General features: G+C 43.1%; 1 protein-coding gene across 3 annotated transcripts in view; it reads right to left on the minus strand.

Moving 5' to 3' along the window:
- MYO10 (myosin X) overlaps positions 1–23,813 on the minus strand; it is a 281,060-nt gene that overhangs the window by 164,778 nt on the left and 92,469 nt on the right. The window lies entirely within an intron of this gene.

The following is a 23,813-nucleotide window of genomic DNA, read 5'->3' on the forward strand; positions in this document are numbered from 1 at the left end:
ACGAGGTGCTCCATACACAACAGAGCATGTATATGAGACAACTCCAATTTTGTAGAATTGATTACTGAATTTAACATATATTAGTAAAATACACTCAGTGCTTTTTTTTTTTTTTTTAATCACAGTTGATCGGGTCTAGAATTAACCATGTCAAGTGAAGCTCCTCCTGCTGGGTGCACAAAGTTTGGCTAGCTTTACCTACAAACTCCTGTAAGTGTAAATAACTCAACGGCAGCTAAAAACAAGCACGATTCCATATTTATTCAATCGGTAATGGGTAGTTTTATATTGTACCACAATCACCCTTAAAATTAAAAATAAATAAATAAAAACACCAAGATGTATAAAGCAAGGACCTAAATAACATGGAAAATGTAGTCTTCACATGCACACACACACACACCAGCTTTCTGGAATGATATTTGCAGAAATTTCTGAGCGGCAATTCTATTCTTATCTGCCAGTTGCCTGCATGGCAACCAGTAATATGTTATTGCAAGAGAGAACGATACTGCTAAGAAAAGCAAAAGGGCCAGCCCAATGGTTTTCACCGGCCGTTAAAAATGTCCATGGGTCATTTCTCTGGAGAAAATTAAAACTTCAGCAGTAGCATTTCTGCCACATGAACCACAAGGGTTGGTTAAATCGGTCCTGAAACACTGCTCCAGACCAGGGCAGGGACCCACCCTTCTCTTCTGAGGGTCAGCCATCTCCCCAGCTGCTTCCTGAGCTCAGACATCCACGAGGAGAGCTGCCACCTCGTTCCAACATGGCCGACTGCACCACGTGTGTCCCCGCAGGGCAGGGCAGAGGCCTGGGGTCTCCAGGGAGTCAGGACGGGTGCACCTGATCCAAGGTGACCCGGTATAAAACAGTCAGACACAGACCTTTCTTTTTCCTTAATTTTTCTGAATTGCAGTGAAATTCACATAACATGCAATTAAGCATCTTAAAGTGTGCCATTTGGTAGCATTTAGTGTGCTCATGATGTTGTGGAACCACCACCTCTATCTAATTCCAGAACATTCCATCACCTCAGAAGAATGCCCATTAGGTAATCACCCCCCATTCTCCCTTCCCCCAGCCCTTGCAACCACAAATCTGCTTTGTTTCTGAGCATTTGCCTATTCTGGGTATTCCATACAAAAGGAACCATACAACACGTGACCTTTTGTGTCTGGCTTCCTTCCCTTAGCATGTTTTCAAGGTTCATCCATGTTGCAGCATGTATCAGTACTTCATTTTTATGGCTGAATAATATTTCATGGTACATAGAGTGAAACCTGTGAGAGCCAGAACGTGACAGGACTGCCATGTTTTTCCAGGTCTCACAAGTTTTCTGCCTTTGACAGGGTGAAATCTGACCACTTCTCTATAGCTTGTTTTACTGCAAAACACTTTAGTTATCCTTTTCTGACAGGTTTCTGCCTTACACAGGGTCCAGCTTTTGCAGATTTTACTGTATATACAAAAAAAAAAAAAAAAACCAGAACATCAAATCCACTGTCCTCGAGTTGATTCTGACTCTTAGTAACCCCACAGGACAGAGCAGAAGTGCCCCATAAGGTTTCTAAGGAGCGGCTGGTGGATTCAAACTGCTGAACCTTTTGGTTGGCAGCCAAGCTCTTAACCACTGCGCCACCAGGGCTCCTTCACGGTATATGCCATTTGTTTATCCATTCATCTGCTGGTGGACATTTGCGTTGTTTCCACCTTTTGGCAATTGTGAATGATGCTGCTATAAACATCCGTGTACACTTTCTATGAGGACATCTGTTTTCATTTCTCTTGAATATATATACCCAGGAGTAGAATTGCTGGGTCATATGGTAATTCTATGTTTCAGGCCCTTCATTTCAAGTGATAAACACATTAGAAGAAAGTTAAAAAACAGAAGACTTAAACCAAGACTAAAAGTAGCCTTGGGGCAACCTGGAAAATGCCAGAAGTTAAACAACTGAGACTCTCTGCCCTTCCCCAGGTGGCGAGATCCGTAGGATGCCAATTGGAAACATTACAACTGGGCAGGGTCTTTGGGTCTTCTACATAAAGTGACTGGGTGGGTGTGGCAGAAACAGGACTTGTCTGGCCAGCTAAACTTCTGGCCCACCTAGGAGGTCAAAGAAGTGCCCTGGATCACCGTCTGACTCCCAGCACAAACCTGCAGGATCTTGCCTTGCTCTGCCTGCTCAAAGCTCCTGCAACACAACTGGAAGGCTGTTACTCAACTCCCTCCCAGAAATTTTCTTCAAGGAAAGAAGATGGGCATCTAAGCTAGCACCAGTATCTCTTGCTCACCCCCCTGCAAATTCACCATCAGAAAGTCCTTCCCAACATGAAAACAAACAACTTCTTCTGCTGAGAATTCCAGAATTTGAGGATAGATCATTTATCCTAATAATTTAGAACATTAAAACTGGTGTCTATTTTTAACATCCGTTCTGTTTTTGGAAATATTCATACTCTATAACACTCAACACAAAAAAACCAAACCAGTTCCGTCAAGTCGATTCCGACTCATAGCAACCCTATAGCAACCCTATGAGTCTATAACATTTAGACGCTAAAAAAATAAAACAATACCAACTAAACATTTAAGTCCTGTATTAACATTTTATTGTCTTTTTTTAATGCAATGGGAACAGCAAGACAATGCATGAGCCCAAATACAGAACTCAGAGGTGCACCAAGCAGACCATCAGCAAATAGTCACTAAAAACATGGCTGTTGTTAGCTGCTGTCAAGTCAGCTCCAACTCATGGCAACCTTAAATACAGCAGAAGGAAACGTTGCCTGGTCCTGCATCATCTTCATCATCATTGGCATATTTAAGCCCAGTGTTGTGGCCATTGTGTCAATCCATCTCATTGAGGGTTTCCCTGTGTTTGCTGGCCCTCTACTTTACCAACCACGATGTTCATTTCTAACTATTGGTCTTTCCTGATGTGTCCAAAGTAAGCAAACAAAGTCTTGCCATGTTCACTTCTAAAGAACATTCTGGTTGTATTTCTTCCAAGATTGATTTATTCATTCTTCTAACAGTCCATGGTATATTCAATATTCTTCGTCAACACAACAATCTGAATGCCTCAATTCTTCTTCTTTCTTCTTTTTTCACTGTCCAGCTTTCACATGCACATGAGGTGATTGAAAAGACTATGGCTTGGGTCAGGTGCACCTTAGTCATCAAAGTGACATCTTTGCTTTTTAAAATTTTAAAGAAATCTGGCAGCTGATTTGTGCAACGCAAATGTTAATTTGATTTCTTGACTGCTACTTCCACAGGCTTTGATTGTTGCACAGTGATTTATTCACTGGATAAGGTGGCTATCAACTGTAAATACAGGGCCCCACTTCCATACCTTTGGCTTCTTCATATATTTTCAAAAGCACATTATATACAAAATTTGCCCACTCCAGGAGTGAGAAAATAAAGAGAACTACAACTATTCCATCAAACGACCTCAGGGAGAGAGAATCATGATGGAAGGAAGGTAATCAATCATTCCATAAGCAGAACAGAAGAAAGATAGAAACATCAGGTCAAGGGGTAGGATTCCGGATGCTTCAAAGAAAAGAAGTAAATCAGGAGAGATAAACGAGTACATCAAGGAAAGGCAAGGATACCCATTCATTTGGGGATGGGCTAGAATCTGCAAAGGCAGCAGATTCTTCAGGACAGTGCTAAACACTAAGTGCTAAGTAAAACCAAAACACAACCATTGCTGTTGAGTCAATCTGGACTCACAGCAACCCTATAGGATGGAGTAGAACTGCCCCATAGGCTGAAATCTTTAGAGAAGCAGACTGTCACATCTTTCGCTCCTGGAGTGGCTGGTGGGTTCAAACAATGGGCCTTTCAGTCAGCAGCCAAACACTTAACCGCTGCACCACCAGGGCTCCTTGTATACACACGTATACATACCTACACACACATATACACACACGCATATACAAAGTATTGCAGACAGTGATGAATGTCTATACAGAAATACATATGAGGGCAAGGAGGTTGAGGAATACTAAGGTTTTTTTTTTTTTTTTTTAAATATCTGGTGGTGCAGTGTGATGGATCTTTTTTTGTGGCCTTTTTCGCCATGGCCTTGTAACTCCACCCAGGTGATTGGGCAGGACTGTGCAGATACGGTAATTGTAACCCACCAAAGGCACCAGTCAGTTTCTGCCATCCCCTGGGCTTGAGGTAAGCGATCCCAGAGGCAGGGAGGAGAGGATCCCACCACCACCAAGGAAGGACAGCCAGGAGCGGAGAATGCATCCTTTGCACCCAGGGTCCCTGGACTGAGAAGCTCCTGGACCCAAGAGACAGAGGGTGAGTGGTAACCCTGAAGACGGCGAGAAGTGGTGGTAGGAAATGCTGGCAGGAGACCGAGGAGTGGACTTCCCAGGCCACAGACCGAGAAAGCTGAATGCCTCGGGGCCAAAGCTTATTGGTAGAGTGGGGTGCCTGTGGACATTTATTGGCAGAGCTAGAAGACCTTTGTAACACTTGCCTGAGCACAGCAGAGCCTAGGGCCAGGGAGAGGGACGTGCCTGCGAGCACAGCTGAAAAGAGGTTGTCCTGATGGAAGAACTGTATCCTGGGTGTTCCTGAGCCTGAACTGTAACCTGTTACTTCCCTAATAAACCCATAAACCCGTTGCTGTTGATTGCGACTCATAGCGACCCTATAGGACAGAGTTGAACTGCCCCATAGGGTTTCGAAGGAGTGCCTGGTAGATTCAAACTGCCAATGTTTTGGTTAGCAGCCATAGCTCTTAACCACTCTGCCACCAGGGTTTCCCTGCAATAAATCCACAGTCGTGAGTATTGTCTGTGAGTTCTGTGTGGCCACTGCAATGAATTATCGAACCCAGCACAGAAATAGTGCAGTGGGAGGGAAGGCTGGTGTCAGAATTGATAAAGATGGCTGCGAGAGATGGCATGTCTGACCTTAGACTGTTGATTCTCCTTCCCCTAGTGAAGACACAAGTCAGGCACCACCGCATGGATAGGGTAACATCAGAGTAGAAACTCTAAGGAAGGGAGGAGCTGGATAAGTCTCTGCATTTTAGTCTGTTAATGTATTATTAGTTGAATAAAAACCTAAATTAATTTAGAAAGATTTCAAAAGGATAATAAAACCTTCAATCTTGTTCAAGAATTTTTAAGGAGAAGTCTCTCAAATTATTCAAAGTAATTTCAATGTACAACAGTTAACAGGGTATTAAAATTAAGCAAGATTATTCTCAAGCCACAAAAGCAAGAAATTCTAAGTTTAAAGAATGGAATTCTTTTTTACAGGACTTTTCAAGAAGAAACAACAGCCACAAAATGGTAACAAAATGGATCCTAAAAACCCAACTCAGAATAAATTGAGTTACTCCAACGGGCCATAGAAGAAGAAAAGTGGTAATTTAAGAAATGGAGCAAAATATGGGAGACTAATAAGACAGGAAATCAACTTAGAGAAAATGGGGCCTCAGAACAAATAGCTCCGGTTATAGAAATACAAACCACTGGTCACAAGATGGACTGGATTAAGCATGGGAGCAGAACAAAGGAAATCAACCAGCACGATTAGAAAAACAACTCAGAGGGGCCTGCCCAATTCTGGGTCCAGTGGCATGAAAATGAAAAGGCATGCAGTCAATTAATTAGATACAAAAACAACTGGGGCATTTCCATCACCTTTTATCTTTAACCATATAAGAGAACATTATTACAAAAAACCCTACCATCCTTATAGTTTCTCTAGTACAGAGTAGTATATACAGATTTCTTTTACTGAAAGGAGGAGCCCTGGTGGTGCAGTGGTTAAAGCACTTGGCTGTTAACAGAAAGATCAACAGTTCGAACCCACTGGCCGTTCCAGGGGAGAAAGATGTGGTTTTCTGCTTCCATAAAGATTTATAGCCTTGGAAACCCTATGGGGTAGTTCTACTCTGTCCTATAGAGTCACTATGAGTCAGAATTGATTTGATGGCAATGGGTTTGGTTTCAGTTTTTTATTGAAAGTCGTAAGTAATCCCCAGTTATAAAACCTAACTTTTCCAACTCATTGTCTTGAACCTAAAGAAAACCTAGTGCCGTCGAGTTGATTCCGACTCATAGCGACCCTACAGGACAGAGCAGAACTGCCCCGTAGCGTTTCCGAGGAGCCCCCATTGTCTTGAAGAGAACTAAAAAAGAAAAAATGCAAACATGTGTTCTGACCAAGAGATGGGACGAAGGTGTTCTCAAACTTGGCAATCCAAAGTTAGCCTGGAATTTCCTCTAAAAGCAGTGGTTCTCACCCAGGGACAATTATGTCCCCCTTCCCCCCAAGGGACATCTGGCGATGTCTGGCATTTTTGGTTGTCATGAATGGGAAGACAGGGAGAAGGTGCCAAGTAGGTAGAGGCCAGGGATACTGCCAACCATATTCTACATACAGAACTGTTCCAAAGGAAAGAATCATGCAGCCCAAATATTATTATCTAAATCAGCCCAAATATTATTATCCAGCCCAACATGCCAAAAGCTCCAAGGTTGAGAAATCGTGGCTGGAAAAATCCCTTGATGTGCCAATCAACCAGATGCCTATGTAGATACTGGAAAATATGACTGTAAGCAAAACTTGTCATAAAAGCAAGGCTTTTAAGAATCAAGCAAATAAAAATATTGACTAAAGATCAGTAAAAAAATGCAGCATGACAATATTATGCAACTTAGTTTTTTTATTTTTTCTTTATTTGATCCAAGTTAAAAATTTTTTTTTTTTTTTTTTTTTTTAAGATGGGTGATGGTGATTTGCAGGCATTGGGGTCTGCTTATATTATCATTATTGTTTCCTAATTGTACTGCATTACGGTCAGGGAAAAAAGGGGCCCTGGTGGCACGACAGTTAAGTGCTGAGCTGCTAACAGAAACGTTGGCGATGTGAACCCACCCAGTGGCTCTGTGGGAGAAAGACCTGGCCATCTGCTCCTGTAAAGTTTACAGCCTAGAAAACCCTATGGGGCAGTTCTACTCTGTCACATGGGATCGCCGTGAATCAGAATTGACTCGATGTCACCTACCAACAACAACAACATGGTCAGGGAATAGGGTCCACATTCCTTCTGAGAATTTATTGAAATGTTTTTTGGGACCTAACAGATGGATAGTTTTTTGGAAAATGTCCCATGGTATCTGGACAATAACAATAATACTTGGCATTTATTATGCTCTTGGCAGACAGGATACAAAGGACTTGGGCAGTGTGGTGCCCCTCTGACAACATGGGTAATATACACACAAAGCTGGACAATCCCTGCTCCCTTCCTGGCTGGCCCAGGGCTCTTGCACCTGCTGTCCACGTGTCTGGGCCTCTCCTTCACGAGGTGTCAGCCCAAATAGTACGCTCTCAGAAGGCATCAGTTGTCTTACTTAAAGGACACCCTGCCACTTTATTCTATCATGTGTGTTCTCTTCACAGGTCCTTACGACTGTTCATAACTGCTATTCATTATCTTACTTATTAACTACTGTCTCACCCCCACTCTGGACCCTTCTGCTCAGTACCTTTCAAACTCTTCTGACCACGGCCTACAGTAAGAAACGCATGTTAAACTGGGACCTACTACACATATACAGAGGTATGTGCCTGTAAAGTTTCCCAATACTCACCATCGCTATGTTCAATGTACCCTAATATTTTCTATCGCATTTCTTTTAAATGCCAGCTGTGAGCCTCTAAATTGATTTTGGTCTCCCTCTGCTCTTACATACTGCAAACTACACTTCGAAAACACTAGTCCATGAGGGCAGAAATGACGTCTATCTAGGTGCCCAGTGCTCAGCCTTGGTGACTCAAAAAACTCTGAAAAGTTGTCATGGCCCTCAAAATGGGTACAATACACAAGATGGGCAGAGTGATATAATGACAAAAACATGGCTTTAGGATCACATATACCTGGAAGCCTGGTGGGACAATGGTTAAGCGTGCAGCTGCTAACTGAAAGGCCGGCAGTTCAAACTCAGCAAAGATGAAAATATTGAAGATTTCTGCCAACTTCTGCAGTCTAAAATTGATCAAACATGCAATCAAGATGCATTGATAATTACTGATGACTGGAACATGAAAGTTGGAAACAAAGAAGGATCACCATCACTACCACCCACTGCTGAGTCAATCCCGACTCACAGTAACCCTCCAGGACAGAGTAGAACGGCCCCACAGGCTTTCTAAGGAGTGGCTGGTGGATTCGATCTACCAACCTTTTGGTTAGCAGCCATATCTCTTAACCACCACGCTACCGGGGTTTCCATCAGTAGTTGGAAAAGATAGCCTTGGTGAGAGAAATGGTGTCAGAGAATGCAACGTAGAAGTTTGTAAGACCAATGACCTATTAAGTGCTACAGCTTCTAACCAAAAGGTCGGCAGTCTGAATCCGCCAGGCGCTCCTTGGAAACTCTATGGGGCAGTTCTACTCTGTCCTATAGGGTTGCTATGAGTCGGAATTGACTCAACGGCAGTGGGTTTAATGACCTATTCATTGCAAATAGTTATTTTCGACACCATAAATGACAACTATGTACGTGGACCTCACCAGACAGAATACACAGGAATCAAAGCGACTACACCTGTGGAAATAGACGGTAGAAAAGCTCAAAATCATTAGTCAGAACAAGACCAGGGGCCACATGAGGAAAAGACCGTCCGTTGCTCACAAGCAAGTTCAAGTTGAAGCTGAAGAAAATTAAAACAAGTGCACGAGGGCCAAAGCATGACCTTGAATTTATCTCACCTGAATTTAAAGACCATCCCAAGAACAGATTTGATGCATTGGACACTAATGACTGAAGATCAGACGAGTTGTGGAAGGACATCAAGGACATCATACATGAAGAATGCAAAAGGTCAGTAAAAAGGAAAGACAGACCAAAATGGATGTTAGAAGAGACTCTGAAACTTGCTCTTGAATGTAGCGTAGCTGATATTAATAATGCCCTGGTGGCGTAGTGGTTAAGTGTTACGGCTGCCAACCAAAAGGTCGGCAGTTCGAATCTACCAAGTGCTCCTTGGAAACTCTATGGGGCAATTCTACCCTGTCCTATAGGGTCACTATGAGTCGGAATCAACTCGACGAAATGGATTTTCTTTTTTTAATGCAGAATTAGCGTAACACTAAAAACATAATGTAGGTAAAAGTCACAGCAATTAGCACCCAATTAGAGTGCAACAGAAGTGGCACAGTGGTTAAGAGCTATGGCTCCTAACAAAAAAGTCAGCAGTTCGAACCCCCACCAGCTATTCTTTGGAAACCCTATGGGGCAGTTCTACTCTGCCCTATCAGGTCACTGAGTTGCAATTGGCTCAATGACAATGGGTTTGGTATTTTTTTTGTATTTTTGTTTGTTTGTTTTGAAGAATAGCTATTCCTATCAGAGGGGCATAATGCAAGGAACAATGTAGAATATTCTATAGGGAAATTATCAAGAGTCTTAGTATCAGAGCTCTGGTAGCGCAGTGGTTAAGAAAGCTTGGCTGCTAACCAAAAGGCTGGCAGTAAGAATCTACTAGCCGCTCCTTGGAAACCATATGGGGCAGTTCTACTCTGTCCTATAGGGTCGCCATGAATCGGAATCCACTGGATGGCAATGGGTTTTTTTTTTTCAGTAGGGAGTGCAGAGGGAGGAGGCCAGCCTCCTTAGATAAGGGCACAGCCAGCAGCTAGGCTGGGGGAGGCGTGAGAAGGGAGGGTGAACATCTATAGTTCTACATTTTTTACCACAACCTTGACCTGTGAAGCTCTCTCATGAAAAACTCTTTGATGTAGCTTTCTTTTCCTGTTTTCTTCTGTCCCCACAAATCTGGCTTGCCCTGTTTTGATTTTCCCTAGAATCCCACATTATTTCTTGGATTGCCTCTCTCAGTTTCTTTTCTTTCATTTATTGGCTCATTAATGTATGAATTACAGTAATGATCAAACAACAAAGGCTGACATGTGGCTAAAATTAGCAATCATGTCAACCAAAAATGAGCTACCTCCCCCATGTTCAGCTTCACTGGCTGTAAGCTGCCAACAACCTTTCAAAGGCTGGCTCTCATACTACATCACGCTACATCCGTATTCTGTGTTGAATAAGTAATTGAAACGTTTATTCAGGTGCCCTTGTAACCCAGAACTGGGTTGTTAGGATGAGGCTAAGAAGAAGGGAATTAAGTCACTGAAAATCTGCTTTGCATTGTTATTTTCGCTGCCGCCTCAGAAGGCTGGAGAAAGTATTTGGGGCATGAAAATGTAGCATTCCCCAGAAAGGCTACATTGGAACCTAATCAAAAGCAAAATTACACAGGTTTGCTCTCCCAGCAGGCAGCGAAATGATGGCAACAGTGCCTTGCTTTCACCTCAAACTTGTCAGAGACTAAAAAAAAAAAAAAAGAGACTAAGCACCCCTAATTACTGGGGCACAGGGGGTTAAAATATCTTTACATAAATAAACAGTCTGTTACTTTAACCTCCCTTGTGGGAGTCACTAACCATAAATAGAACAAAGCTTGGTGCTTTTCTTTTTCGGTGGATCAAGCTTGTCTGTGAGAGTTAAGTCATTTCTATCATCATCAGGTATTCATTACCCAGTGCAACACGGTGCTCGCCATTTGGGTACAAAACAAAATAAAGACAAGAGCTGGGTATTTAACAAGTCCTGCAGGCCTCAGCATATTGCTGTGTATTACCTCATTTGATCCACAGAAGGGGGAAAAAAAATACAATTACTCATTTTTTTAAAGAAGAATTCACTGAGGACCAGAGAAGTTAAGAAACTTGCCCCTTAACACACAGCACAGGTAACATTCAATTCCTTAGAGGCACGGAAAGGGTGCATTTCTGAGTCAGACATTAGAGGGATACCAGTTCTCAGATGGCCTTCTGAATTCCAGCTCTGCCACTTAATGGCTGAGTCCCTGGGCAGGGCCGTTGGCCTCTGAGTTGACGTTCAGATGTGCACAACGAAGCATTACTGCAGCAAAGAAGGTGCAAAGTGTGCATTGCATACAATGCGGAGTTGCTGAGAAGATTAGAACCAGAGTATAAAGGGTGTCCTCCAGAGCCTGGCCCATTCTAGACCCTTCATAAAAAATACAGTCATTCCTTCATTTTTCTTGGATTGTTACTTTTCTAAATTAACTGAAGTCTAGAGAGAAAGTGGTGTGATGAAATTGTGAATAAGAAGGCAAAGAGATGGCTGAGGGCGGAAGCACTGGAGAGGGTGTAAAAAGGAAAGAAGCCCATGGCCTTCCTTTAAAGGCAAGAGCAGGGGAGGAGAGGATAAAGGGGCAGGCCCATAATTCATCCCCTTCCTAATATACTGTTTAATCTAACTCATTTATTCCATTATCTTTTCATTTATTTACTCTTTTTTCTTCCTTTGTCATTACTGTGAGCTGGACCCTGGGGCACTTCCCTTCCAAGAGCTTAGGTTCCCCCAGGTGGGCGCAGCTGCTCACAGAAAAGGTTGGAGGTTCAAGTCCACCCAGAGGTGCACCGAAATAAAGTCCTGGTGATCTGCTTCCAAAAATCAGCCACTGAAAACCCTATGGAGTGCAGTTCTGCTCTGACACACGAGGGGTTGCCACGAGTCACAATCAACTCGGCGGGAACTGGTGGTGGCTTAAAGAGCTTACAGTCCACCGAGGGAATTGGAAAAACAAGCAGGCATCCTAGCAGTTGGGATAGGGCCGTAACAGGAAATCTTCAAGGCACTATAGAAGCTGGAAGCCCTGGTGGCATCATGGTTAAGTGCTACGGCTGTTAACCAAAAGGTCGCCAGTTCAAATCCACCAGGCGCTCCTTGGAAACTCTATGGGGCACTTCTACTCTGTCCTGTAAGGTCACTACAAGTCGGAATTGACTCAACGCCAACGGGATTTATACCAACTAGCCATGTGAGGCAGGCAATGGCCAGGAAAGCAGCAGATACAAAGGAGAGACAGCACAGGGCATCCATGTAGTTGGGTGTGGCTGGGGCAGTGGGGATGTGAGGGTAGCAAGGTCTGCTCCAGAAGGGCCCCTACGTCCTGTCGTGGCATCTGGACTCTGCCCTGCAGGAACTGAGAGCCATGTAAACCATCAGTAAGGGACAGACACTTCTCTACCGTCTTGTCACAAACAACCTGAATATCCAACAGGGCCCCAAGACTATTTTTCTAGAGACAAGATATAAAGATGAAATATCACTACAACATGCAATCCAATGAAACCAAGGCTCTAGAAATTTCATTGGAAAGCATTTTCTTAATCACTTAATCATCCCCCAAATTGAAGGTTTCTTCCTGCTTTCATATGTACAAGAAACACACCACCAAAAACATCAGTGATGACATGCATCAACCTAACAAGCCCAGGAAGCTTCCGGCACATCAGTTATTGAACAGTAAAATCTAAACCACTGATTACAAGTCTTTCTGAAGACACTGCAGAGCTTGTAGTCCGGCAGCCTGACAGGATCAAGAGTCGGGGAAGTAAAAAAAAAAAAAAAAAAACAGTTAATCTGTGTGAGCAGTGTCATCGGTGAAGACACAGCACCAATCACACAACGAGCAGAGCCAAATGCCACTCGCTTTTTCTTATTTCATGAGAAAAACATATATAACAAAATATTGGCCATATTCTTGGCATAGACTAGTGAGCACCTCCAGCACTGCATCCGTTTGTTGAAACATTCAATTGCTATTCCATCAATTCCTGGAGCCTTGTTTTTCGCCAATGCCTTCAGTGCTGCTTGGACCTCTTCCTTTGGTACCATTGGTTCCTGATCATGTGCCACCTCCTGAAATGGTTGAACATCAACCAATTCTTTTTAGTATAGTGACTCTGTGTATTCCTTCTATCTTCTTTTAATGCTTCCTGTGATGTTTAATATTTTCCCCATAGAATCCTTCACTATTACAACTCGAGGCTTGAATTTTTTCTTCAGTTCTTTCAGCTTGAGAGTTGCTGAGTGTGTTCTTTACTTTGTCTTCTCAAGCTGCCCTTTGAAATCTTCTGTTCGGTTCTTGTACTTCATCATTTCTTCCTTTTGCTTTAGCTGCTCAACATTTGAGAACAAGTTTCAGAGTCTCCTCTGACAACCATCCTGGTCTTTTCATTCTTTCCTGTCTTTACAATGACCTCTTGATTTCTTCATGTATGATGTCTTTGATGCTTGGTAAAATACAGGATCAGGAATGAGGAAGACCCTCAACCAGATGGACTAACACAGTGGCTGCAACAGCGAGCTCAAGCATAGCAACTACTGTAAGGATGGCGCAGGACCGGGCAGTGTTTCGTTCTGTTGTACATACATAGGGTCGCTATGAGTCAGAACCGACTCGACAGCACCTAACAACAATAACATTTGCCAATTGAACAATTTTTAAATGTATAATTAAGTGACACTGATTATATTCATTATGTTGTACAACCATTACCACTATCCTTTTTCAAATTATTCCACCACCATTAACTGAAATTCAGAGCTCCTCCCTACTCCCCATCCCCCCAAGCAATGAGTTCGCCTTTTCCTTCTCTTTCACCTCTGTTGGTGTTGTTGTTAAGTGCCATCGAGTTGGTTCTGACTTACGGCAACCCTACGTACAACAGAATGAAACACTGCCAGGTCCTGTGCCATCCTCACAACTGTTGTTATGCTTGAACCCATTGTTGCAGCCACTGTGTCAATCCATCTTGTTGAAGGTCTTCCTCTTTTTTGCTGACCCTCTATTTTTCCAAGCATGATGTCCTTCTCCAGGGACTGATGCTTCCTGACAACATATACAAAGTATGTGAGACATAATCTTACCATCCTTGCTTATAAGGAGCATTCTGGCTGTACTTCTTCCAAGACAGATTTGTTCGTTCTTCTAGCAGTCCATGATACATTCAATATTCTTCGCCAACACCACAATTCAAACATTCAATTCTTCTTTAATCTTCCTTATTCATTGTCCAGCTTTCACATGCATATGAGGCGAATGAAAACACCTTGGCTTGGGTAAGGTGTACCTTAGTCTTCAAGCTGACATCTTTACTTTTCAACACTTTGAGAGGTCCTTTGCAGCAGATTTGCCCAGTGCAATGCATCTTTTGATTTCTTGACTGCTGCTTCCATGGCTGTTGATGGTGGATCCAAGGAAAACAAAATCCTTGACAACTTCAATCTTTTCTCCATTTATCATGTTGCTCATTGGTACAGTTGTGAGGATTTTTGTTTTCTTTGTATTGAGGTGTAATCCATAGTGAATGCAATGGTCCTTGATCTTCATTAGTGCTTCAAGTCCTCTGCACTTTCAACAAGCAAGGTTGTGTCATCTGTATAACGCAGGTTGTTAATGAGTCTTCCTCCAATCCTGATGCCCCGTTCTTCTTCATTTAATCCAGCTTCTCAGATTATTTGCTCAGCGTACAGATTGAACAGGTATGGTGAAAGGATACAACCCTGACAACACACCTTTCCTGACTTTACACTATGCAGTATCCCCTTGTTCTGTTCCAAAGACTACCTCTTGATCTATGTACGGGTTCCTCATGAGCACAATTAGGTGTTCTAGCCCTGGTAACCATTAATAAGCTTTGGTCTTCATACATTTGCCCCTTTCATATAAATGGGATCACACAGTACTTGTCCTTCTGCAACACTCGCTGTTGAACAGACAACTGCTAACCAACCAGAGGCCTAGATGATACTGTGACCCTGAACTCTCTTGGGGATCATAAGAGAAAAAAACAAATTGCTATATGATTTGGCGTAGCTGGAATGACTAATACACACACAGACACAAACATTAAAGAATATACTAGGGTATTCATGTATCAAGGAAAGTAGCTCTTTGACTCCAAATTCATATGCAAGGTTATGTAGAGACCAATTCCAATGTGAAAAGGCCTTGCTATTTTTACAGAAAAGCCGTGCACAGAGTCTTCTGAAATGATGACCCATGTTACTGACACTACCCTGTGGGCCAAGACTAGCAAGAAAAGGGACATGTTCAGACTCATACAGCCAGTCTTTCCACACAGAAGAATTTACTGTGAAGAAACAGATCACTATGTTTGTTCATCGCCAAAAATAAAAAAAGAAAAGAAATCGTTGCCGTCAAGTCGATTCCTACTCGTAGCTACCCTACAGCACAGAGCAGAACTGCCCCATACGGTTTCCAAGGAGTGGTTGGTGGATTCCAACTGCCGACCTTTTGGTTAGCAGCCTAGCTCTTAACCACTGCACCACGAGGGCTCCTTGTTCATCACAGTTATACTGAAAAAAAAAAAAAAAGTCTTGATAAAATTATCCAATGTACACACATAGTATAACCCTAGCTTTATTTTCTCAAATACACACAAACGCCAGCAACTCTACTCTTGCATTTATTCCAGAGAAATATAAACTTATGTTCACACAGAAAATTGCACACAAATGTTCGTAGCAGTTTTATTTGCAATAGCCAAAAATTGGAAAAGCCAATCCCACAAGTTTTCGTGCTGTATGATTTCACTTATATAATATTCTCCAAATGACAAGATTATAGAGAATGCAGAACAGATTGGTGGAGAATGGAGAAGGGGGGTTTAGGAGTGGGGAGGGGGCAGGAGGGAAGTGGGTGTGGTCATAAAAGGGCAACGGGGAGACTCTGGTGGGGAAGGAATGTGCTGCATCTTGGCTGCATCGATGTCAATATCCTGGATATAATATTGTGCTAATGAAGAATACTGAATATACCATGGACTCCCAGAAGTATGAACAAATCTCCCTTGGAAGAAGTACAGCCAGGATGTTCCTGGCAGCAAGGATGGCAAGATTTTGTCTCATGTACTTTGGACATGGTGTCAGTAAAGTAGAGAAAGTAAAGGAAAGTAAAGAAGGCCCTCAAGGAGATGGACTGACACCGTGGCTGCAACAACCGGTGACAGCGCAGGACCCGACAGTGTTTTGTTCTGTTGTAAGTGTCAGAACCTACTCAGTGGCACCTAACAACAACAACAAAGTGTAGAAGTGCCTATGCTTCCTTGTGTGGTAGTCAGAAGGAACAGGAGTAAGATAACGCACAGTATGGATTCAGCACAGCTCTTAGCAGAGTCATCTGCATAACACAGGTTGTTAATGAGTCTTCCTCCAATCATGATGCCCTGTTCTTCTTCATATAGTCCAGCTTCTCAGACTATTTGCTCAGCAGACAGATTGAACAGGTATGGTGAAAGGATACAACCCTGACACACACCTTTCCTGACTTTAAACCATGCAGTATCTTCTTGTTCTGTCTGAACAACTGCCTCTTGTTCCATGTAAAGCTTCCTCATGAGCACAATTAAGTGTCCTGGAATTCCCATTCTTCGCAGTGTTATCCATAGTTTGTTATGATCCACACAGTCAAATGCCTTTGCGTAGTCAATAAAACACAGGTAAACATCCTCCTGGTGTTCTCTGCTTTCAGCCAGGATCCACCTGACATCAGCAATGATATCCCTAGTTCCATATCCTCTTCTGAATCCGGCCTGAATTTCTGGCAGTTCTCTGTCGATATACTGCTGCAGCCATTTTTGAATGATCTTCAGGAAATTTTGCTTGCGTGTGGTATTAATGATGTTGTTCTAGAATTTCTGCATTCGGTTAGATCACCTTTCTTGGGAATAGGCATAAATATGGATCTCTTCCAGTCAGTTGTCCAGGTAACTGTCTTCCAAATTTCTTGGCACAGAGGAATAAGCGCTTCCAGCACTGCATCCATTTGTTGAAACATCTCAATTGATATTCCATCGATTCCTGGAGCTGCATTATGCGGATAACACAACACTGGTTGCTGAAAGTGAAGAGGACTTGAAGCACTTACTAATGAAGATCAAAGACCATAGCCTTCAGTATGGATTACACCTCGACATAAAGGAAACAAAAATCCTCATAACTGGACCAACAAGCAACATCACGAAAAACGGAGAAAAGATTGAAGTTGTCAAGGATTTTATTTTACTTGGATCCACCATCAACACCTAGGGAAGCAGCAGTCAAGAAATCAAAAGACGCATTGCATTGGGCAAATCTGCTGCAAAGGACCTCTTTAAAGTGTTGAAAAGCGAAGATGTCACCTTGAAGACTAAGGTGTGCTTGACCCAAGCCATGGTGTTTTCAATTGCATCACACGCACGTGAAAGCTGGGCAATGAATAAGGAAGACGGAAGAAGAACTGATGCCTTTGAATAGTGGTGCTGGTGAAGAATACTGAATATACCACGGACTGGCAAAAGAACTAACAAATCTGTCTTGGAAGGAGTACAACCAGGATGCTCCTTAGAAGCAAGGATGGCGAGACTGTATCTTGCATACTTTGGACATGTTGTCAGGAGGGATCAGTCCCTGGAGAAGGACATCATCCTTGGCAGAGTACAGGGTCAGCAAAAAGAGGAAGACCCTCAATGGGGTGGACTGACACAGTGGCTGCAACAATTAGCTCAAGCATAACAACGATCCTAAGGATGGCTCAGGACCGGACAGTATTTCATTCTGTTGTGCACAGGGTCCCGATGAGTCGGAACTGACTCAACAGCACCTAACAACAGCAACTTAGTAGAGTAAAAACGCTGGTGGCACAGTGGTTATCTGCTATGTCTGCTAACGAAAGGGTCAGCAGTTCGAATCTGCCAGGTACTCCTTGGAAACTCTAGGGGGTAGTTCTTATTCTGTCTGATCCGGTCACTGTGAGTCGGAATCAATTCGACAGCAATAGGTTGGTTTTTTTCGCTGCTAGTCACATTACTGTTATTAGTGATCTAATCTGATCACACCCTGACTGAAATTCTTTCATAGTTTGTTCTCAATCAGTTTCAGGATAAAGTTTAAACCCCTTAACGTGGTTCCTCTACCCTGCCCTTCCTGAGCGCCCCAGCTGCTTCTTCCGTCCTCTGACTCCAGCCTTCAGATTTATGAAGAGTTCCTCGGGTTTCTCCCACACCTCCCAGCATTCCACACTGCTGTCAACCCTGCCCAGGGTCCTTCCTTCCTTCCTTGGCTGACCAGGCCCTTCCTGGTCACATCTTTTCCTGAGCCTCACCCAACATGCCCAGACTGAGAAGAAGACCTCTCTCGCAGCACCTCGGACAGAACTGTGTCATGCCATTTATCACATTATATTCTAATTTTGGCCTCCTCATCTCTGCCTAGTCACCAGAGGTGATAAAGCTTCCGGGTCACACATCCGAGGGGTTGGCTTCCTGGGGCACTGTGGTGAGGACTTCTGAGGATGCATTTGGGCCTGTGGGAAGGAGGGAACGACAGGACTGTGATGCCTACAATGGTTCAGGGATGGAGAGGACCGCCTCATGCTTCACGTCCTTGCACAGGACCAACCCGAGGGCCAGGATGGCAGCTCACAGAAACCTCTGGGTCCTCAGCACACCATGCCTCACACCAGTGCCTGCTGAGTAATTATCCGCTAAAAGATAAGCACCAGCTGCCTCTACTGTGCTTTGTCCTGAGCTGCTGCTGAGTCAGCCCAACGCATGATGACGTTATGCATAAGGGAACAAAACGCTGCCCAGTCCTGCACCATCCCCACGATCGGTTGTGGCTCAGACCATTGTGATCCACGGGGTTTTCATTGGCTAATTTCCGTAAGTAGTCTGCCTTAATCTGGAGGCTCCACTGAAACCTGTTCAGCATTATAGCAACACACAAACTTCCAATGGTGGGTGGTGTTGGCTGCACATGAGGTGCCCTGGCGAGGAATCGAACCCGGGTCTCCTGTGTGGGAGGTGAGAATTCCACCACCAATGCCCTATTTCTGCAATGCTGTGGTCATATAATTAGTACCTTGTATTTATCATCTACAACCAAAGTCCAAAGGGCTAAGCTGTAAGTCATCATTTTTCACTTACTGAATTCCTTGGAACTCCTTTAAACTGAGAAAGTAATAATACAGCCTGTTCTCTGGCTGCCCTTAAGTGAAATGAAAAAGGGCCGTTTGAACCAAATATGCATACACCTCTACGTTTTACAATGGAGTCAAAATTCATTTTATGAATCTGAGCTTTAGGCACAATATTTTTTTCCATGTCATCCACGTCAGACAAATACATTTCAGAGTGTCAAGTCAGAGTTCAGAGACACCGCTGCACAAATTATTTATTATTCTACTGAACAGAAGTAGCATCGGAATGGTTCCAGATTCCAGACTGAAACCAAACGTCATTTTTTGGCAGTTAGCTTAGCAAAATAGCTACAGCGAGGGCAAGAGGTCAGTCTGGTTCAAACATATGGGATAAGAAGAAGAGTGCACAGCAGCCAGATGATAACCGGGAAGGTCGGACGCAGAGTGCAACAACTTAGAGTGTGGAACGACCCCCCAACACTTCCTCTGATACTCCCACCCCACCACTGCTGCTAGGAAATCCATAAAAATACCAGGAAAATGCTATCTGAATTACTGAGGGATTTAGGATGAGGAAGAAGACAGACCAATGAAAATACAGATCACCAAGTACGGAGGGCAACAGTCTCTTTAAATAAGAGAATTTTTTTAACAACACAAGGAAAATTAATACTATCCACTAAGATATTTTTCCTAAGCATGTGGGCCATGAACAAAATAAGAGGGTGAAAACGAATAATGCTTGTTTGTTCATTTGCCCCCAAAAGTGTCAACAAGAAGCCACTACTAAGAAATACCAACTAGAGTAGCCCTCAAAAGTCATTAGGTGGTGTGAACTGAGAATTCTATTTCAGAAACAGAAATATATAAATGCCAGTGGGCCTTTCCACAGTACTTTCTACCGCAAGATACTCATATTTTTCCTTTCATTTTGTGTGGGTGTGAATAGGATGTTACACAAATCAAATATTACAGCTCTGTAGTCCACTCAACGAGTCTTTCAAATGCAATATTTACTCAGGCAGAAATGAGGTAAAACCAGAACTCCCGGAAATCCTTATGCTGGTTCTGTTAACTCAGCAAAGGATGATGGAATTCTGAACTGACTTCCGGGCTAAGAATCCTGGTCAAGGCTTACACCTCCTTAACAAGAAGCACCGTTTGAAAATGATTAAGTGTCAAAACATCACACAGCACCAATAATATATTAAAAAAAAAAAATCCTCTCCCAAAACTTGAAGACGACAAAAGACTGATAAACATACTAGAAGTCACAAAGTAACCTCCCTGCAGCTGTACTGTGAATACATAGACCAAAGACGCACAGGAAATTAAAGGGCAAGACGGGACAGGGCAGGCGGCAGTGAGTCCCAGGAAAGCCCAGAGAAATGGCATCTAATTAGAACACGAGATACCCCATGCCGTGTTTTAGCATTGACCATCATTATGACACATGAACAAAATCAGCACTGTTACCTTGCTTCTTGAGTTGATTTCTGTAATTTCACTGAACTCATACTCTGAATTGGGGAGAAGTACAGTATTGGAGGAAGGGCTTTGGGACCAGAGCATAAGACCCAGAACTGAGACCAGACATGGTGGAGGGCTCTCTAGCTCTAGTGTGTCAAAGAATCTGTGAAAAAACCTGCAGATTTTGCGGAAACCGACTGGCATTTGGGCCTCCCTCTCCCATGTAGGTTTGGGGTAGAGCCACTGAACAGGATCTGAGACCATGGTATTACCCCTTGACCCTGGGGCACAATCTGAAAACCACTGCTTTGTGGTGGTGCAATGGTTATACGCTCCGCTGCTAACCGAAAGGTTCGCAATTAGAACTCATCAGCTGCTCCAGAGGAGAAAAGACCTGGTGAATTGCTCCCATAAAGATTACAGCCTAGGAAACCCCATGGGGCAGTTCTACAGTGTCCTATAGGGTTGATGTGAGTCAGAACTGACACCACCACAACAAAGTGCCCAAGAAGACGCTGGAGATAAGCTGAGCAGAAGGCTCAAGGGACAATGAGGTAACAGTGATAAAGAGCTTGGAGTAGCAACAAATGCTAGTTATCCTATTGTTACTGATTTTATCATATGCACACAGGTGAAAATGAATGGGGAAGCAGAGCCCAAGAAGAAAGGTCCAGAAAACATTCAGCATGAGCAGATGTGGGTCTAACTCTGGGGTGCTGTCATCACGTAAGGAGGGAATCTGTAAGATTTTAACCAACCGCGTATCAAGGAAGAGCGGATGCAGGGTTTCTGTGCCCGGGTGACTTGACAGTACATTTGAGGGGAATAAAAGAGCTGCGAGGAAGTAGATTTTGAGGATTTGGGGACCAACTCAGTGCCCAAGTGACAAAAACAACAACTCCTCACACTGAACATGAGATATAAAACCAGCATTCAAGTCCAAGTTCTCCCACGTCCAATACCCTGGCGGACCACAATGTTCTGGTTATATGAGGGTGTCTGTGTTCTTTAATCACAAGGTTAGTGGAAAGGAGAGAATGAAGGCGGGGTCTGGATGGCCAGGTAGAGAAGGGGCAGACCTGTGTGTATGCGATGAGAAGAAACTAGAGAGTGTGAACACTCTGTAGGGAAACTCTGATAACCATTGGCCAGGTTTCCTGCTAAAGGAATGTTGTCGTTGCTGGTGATACTGAATCGATTCTGACTCACAGAGACCCCATGTGACCGGGCAGAGCTGCTCCATAGGGTCTTCTAGGCTGTAATCTTTATGGAAGCAGATTGCCAGGTCTTTCTCCCACTGATGGCTTCGAAGCACTGACCTTTCGCTTAGCAGCCAAGTGCTTTAACCATTGCTTCACAAGAGCTCCTTAAAAGACTGTAACACAGCAAGTAAAAAGAAAAAATAAAACACAAGTGCTTAGTGTACACCTGTCCTGTGAGATCCTTTGCTTTACATTAACTAGTAGCATTTCATTCTTTCCATTCTTGGAAGCCCTGGTGAAAACCACTGTAGCACTAGTACTTAGTAGCGAGGAACACAGCTACTACTTGTACACTGTAAACTGTATCAAGTATATAAATTTATCCACACCTTCAGAGTACTGGGAAACCCTGGTGGCGCAGTGGTTAAGAGCTATGGCTGCTAACCATAAAGGTCGGCAGTTCAAATCCACCAGGCGCTTCTTGGAAACCCTATGGGGCAGTTCTACTCTGTCCTATACAGTCACTATGAGTTGGAATCGACTCGATGGCAAAGGGTTTGGTTTTTCAGAGTACTTATTATAATTGCCAATATAGTACAACAAAAACGAGCTACAAACCTCATATTTTAAATGTCTGATTGCTACAAATAAAGTTAAAACCAATATATGGAAGGGGGAAAAAAAAGATTTAACAAACGGAGGGATATATTTGTTTTCCACTACCTATCTGTCAGCTTGTCATACTATGGTGGCTTGTGTGTTACTCTGATGGTGGAAGCTATGCCACCAGTATTTCAAACACCAGCAGAGTCACCCACAGCAGACAGGTTTCAGTGGAGCTTCCAGAAAAGGCAGACTAGGAAGAAAGACCTGGCAATCTGCCATCTACATTCACTTACCAAGCGTGGCCCCCAACCCCTTGAGGTATTTCCGTAAGTGCAACTATGCCAACTTTGTTTATACTGTTGCTGTAAAAAAAAAAAAAAAATTAGCATAGAGCACTTACAAAAATACTGGGCGGGGGGGGCGGGGAGGTTCACAAACAAATGTAGAAGGGGAGCATTATTTCCATCAAAATACAGTGCTTCTAAAAAACCTAGCCAATGAAAACTTTATGAATAGTAGCTGAACATTGTCTGATATGGTACCAGAAGGTAAGCCTCTCAGGTTGGAACCCAACCCCATTTGACATGAACTAGGTTCCGACTCATAGCCACCTTATAGACAGAGTAGAACTGCCCCACAGGACTTCCAAAAAGCATTGGTGGACTCGATCTGCCAGCCTTTTGGTTAGCAGACAAACGCTTAACTACTGTGCCACCAGGACATCTCAGGTTGGAAGGAACTCAAAATATGCCCGGGAAAGAGCTACCCCCTCAAAGTAGAGTAGGCCTTAATAACATAGATGGAGTAAAACATTCAGGACCTTCATTTGCTGATGTGGCATGACTCAAAATGAGAAGAAATAACCTGCAAACATCCATTAATAACCAGAATGTGGAATGTACAAAGTATGAATCTAGGAAAATTGGTAGTCTAGGAAAAATGAAATGGAACACTTTGAGATAGATATCCAAAGCATTACTGAGCTGAAATGGACTGGTATTGGTCATTTTAAATTGGACAATCACATGGTCTACCATGCCAGGAAAGACAAATTGAATAGAAATGACATCTCATTCATCATCAAAAAGAACATTGAAAGATCTACCCTAAAATAAAATGCTGTCATGGACAGGGTAACATCAGTTAATACGACTATTATTCAAATTTATGTACCAAGCATTAATGACAAAATGAAGAAACTGAAGATCATTACCAACTTTTGCAGTCTGAAACTGATCAAACATGGAATCAAAATGCATTGACAATTGCTGGTGATTGAAATGTGGAAATTGGAAACAAAAAAGAATCAATAGTTGGAAAATATGGCTTTGCTGACAGAAATGACATTGGAGATTGCATGACAGGATTTTGCAAGACCAGTGACTTATTCATTGCAAATATCTTTTTTCAACAACATAAATGGTGATTATAACTGTGGACTTCGCCATATGGAACACACAGAAATCAAATCGGCTACATCTGTGGAAAGAAACGATGGAGAAGCTCAGTATCATCAGTCAGGACAAGGCCAGGGGCTGACTGCAGAAAAGACCATCAATTGCTCAAATGCAAGTTCAAGCTGAAGCTGAAGAAAATTAAAACAAGTTCACAAGAGCCAAAGTATGACCTTGAGTATATCCCACCTGAATTTATTTTATAGATCATCTCAAGAACTG

The sequence above is a fragment of the Elephas maximus genome, chromosome 2 (assembly GCF_024166365.1).
Source record: "Elephas maximus indicus isolate mEleMax1 chromosome 2, mEleMax1 primary haplotype, whole genome shotgun sequence".
In the NCBI taxonomy this organism is placed as follows: domain Eukaryota; kingdom Metazoa; phylum Chordata; class Mammalia; order Proboscidea; family Elephantidae; genus Elephas; species Elephas maximus.